Here is a 2,950-nt window from a genome sequence, read left to right as displayed (position 1 = left end):
ATCAATCTCCCTATCTGGCGGAATCCCTGGAAGCTCGTCCGGAAACACTTCGAGAAACTCATTCACGACTGGCACGGACTCGGGGGTAGACACTTCTGAAGTGGTGTCCGCCACCCGGACCAAATGATAGATACACCCCTTCTTAATCATCTTTGAAGCTTTAAGGTAGGAAATAAACCTACCCTTCGGCACCACACCATTCCCTTTCCACTCGATAACCGGCTCATTAGGGAACTGGAGTCTCATGACTCTCGTTCGGCAGTCAAGTTTAGCAAAGCACGAATAAAGCCAGTCCATCCCCATAATCACATCAAAATCCACCATTCCAAGCTCGATAAGATCGGCCGTGGTAATACGACCACACACCGTGACAACACAATTCCTATAAACTCGCGCGGCTGTAATAGAATCACCAACCGGAGTCGATACAGAGAACGACTCATGAAGCTGTTCGGGTTCTATCCCAAAGCTTGAAGCAATGAATGGGGTGACATAAGACAAAGAGGACCCCGGATCAATAAGAGCATAACAATCAATGGCCTGAACAGACAAGATACCTGTAACCACATCTGGAGAAGCCTCTGCACTCTGGCGACCACTCAAAGCATAGAACCGGCTGGGTCCACCTCTACCACGAGCTCTACCCCTAACTGTACCACGTCCTGCTGGGGCTGGAGGACGCACAGATGATGTGGCGACTGAAGAACCGGATGACTGAGCAGATCCCCTACCCATGCCCTGACTGGGCACACGACAGTCTCGCTGAATGTGACCTCTCACCCCGCATCTGAAACACACCGGGATATCCAAGTAGCAAGTCTCTGTATGAAATCTCCCACACTTGGGGCATGGAGCCCTCCCCTGCTGCTGTGATCTCCCTCCTGAACGACCAGACTGATGGGGCCTCCTACTGTCTGAACCTGGTCTCATGCGGCTGCTTTGCTGATAACTGTGCAAAGATGGTGGTGCGTTCGCTGAGGACTGAGCATATGACTGGCACGACCCTGACGACCCTCTCCCCTGAGCTGATCTCCCTGAGTGACCCGCTGATCGGGCCCTGCTGCTATTCTCCATTTCCGCCCAAATCTTCAACTTCCTAGCCTCTGTGGCGTGAGCGAATCCCACAATCTTTCCATAGTTCATGTCCGAGTGTAAGGCCGCTGTAGCAGCCTCATTCACTACCAAGGGACTAAGGCCCTGCACAAATCGCCAAACTCGAGCGGCCTGGTCGACACTAACTGAGGAGCATACTTGGACAATCTCACAAACTCCAGGTGGTACTCCCAAACACTCATACTGCCCTGCTTGAGGGCCTCAAACTCAGTGGCACGGGCTGCTATTGTCTCAGCAGGCAAGAATTGGTCCATGAACGCATCTACAAACTCATCCCATCTGGCCGGAGGTCCTCCCTCCCCACGGGAATCCTCCCACATCTCGAACCATGAATACGCTGCTCCCCTCAACCTGTATGATGCCAACTCAACTCCCTCTGTCTCTGAAGCTTTCATCACTCGGAGGGTCTTATACATTTCATCAAGGAATTCCTGTGGATCGGCCTCTGGGTCTGTGCCTGAGAACTTTGGAGGGGCCAGCCGCAAAAACTGGTTAACTCTGGAACTGGAAGAATCTCCCAGTCCGCTAGAGGATGTAGGGGCATCCTGAGATCTCTGGGCCTGAGTGGCCACTAACTGGGTCAACATACGGATGGCTCCTCTAAGGTCCACATCAGAAGCCTCGGGACCAGGAGCTGGAATGGTGCCAGAATCAGGAATATCGGCGGGAGGGATGGTGGCACCCTCTGCCGCTGCAGGAATAGGAACATGCTGGTCTGGGACAGACGGGCCAGGTAGGTTCAAGGCCGGGGAGTCACTCTCACCCACGGCATCAGGTACATGATTCATAGCCTCACTCGGGTGGCATTGGCCTCAAGGCCGAGTCTAGCTCTCTTCTTAGGTGCCATTACTGAAAAAGTTCGGAATAAAGCACGAGTTAGACATAGATACTTTTGCATTTCACTTCACCGCACGATATAGAATAACAAAGAAGTGGGAAATTTCCTAAATGTCCATGCAGCCCCCCACTTATAGATGTGGTCGACTTCACACCGATAAGTAGGGCTCTACTAGACACAGCTCCGAGACATCCTAGGACTCCTTTAAACCTTAGGCTCTGATACCAAGTTTGTCATGCCCCAAACCGAGGGACATGACCGGCGCCCGACCGGGTAGCCCCAGTCAAGCGGACCTGGGTGCCTTTCCTAACCCACGTGTTACCCCGTGTTTTCCTTACTCAATATTCCAAGAATTAGCCATATAAATAAATAAGAACACCTTTTTGCGAAGCATATATACGTACATAATAGTTAATGAAATTACCAATTCATTGCCCAACATAGGAAACATGGATTTACATAAGTTCGTAACCTACATCTACTGTCTACGGAGCCTCTAAAGGTATAACAGGATAATACAGTATTTGCCGGTAACAAGGCTCCGGCTGTACCTTACACAAAACCCAAAATAAAAAACTCCGGAAACAAGTGGCCTAAGACACGTAGGGCCCCGAGAGGAAAGGGGCTCACCAAAATAGCTGATGGAAGACGAAGGGGAGCTACGATCGATGGACTGGAGTACCTGCTACAGATCCACCTACAATCATAACACGAATGTAGCGCCCCGGCAAAAGGGACGTCAGTACATTTGAATTGTACTGGTATGTATAAACAAACTTTGCCCTGAGTAACCTCAACCCATGCACAAGTAACAAACAATAGAGGAATCACCAATTAAATACACACAAGGAAACAATCAAGGCAAACAAGTCAACAATCTCTCCTTTTCCCCATCATCATTTCCACATCATTAATTTCACAATTTTCTCATATTTCATTTCAATAGTAATATCAATCACTTTCCACCCTTATTACCTCGGCCACCCTTATTACCTCAGC

The sequence above is a fragment of the Nicotiana attenuata genome, chromosome 12 (assembly GCF_001879085.1).
Source record: "Nicotiana attenuata strain UT chromosome 12, NIATTr2, whole genome shotgun sequence".
NCBI classification, from domain to species: domain Eukaryota; kingdom Viridiplantae; phylum Streptophyta; class Magnoliopsida; order Solanales; family Solanaceae; genus Nicotiana; species Nicotiana attenuata.
Note: the sequence above shows the minus strand (reverse complement) of the source record.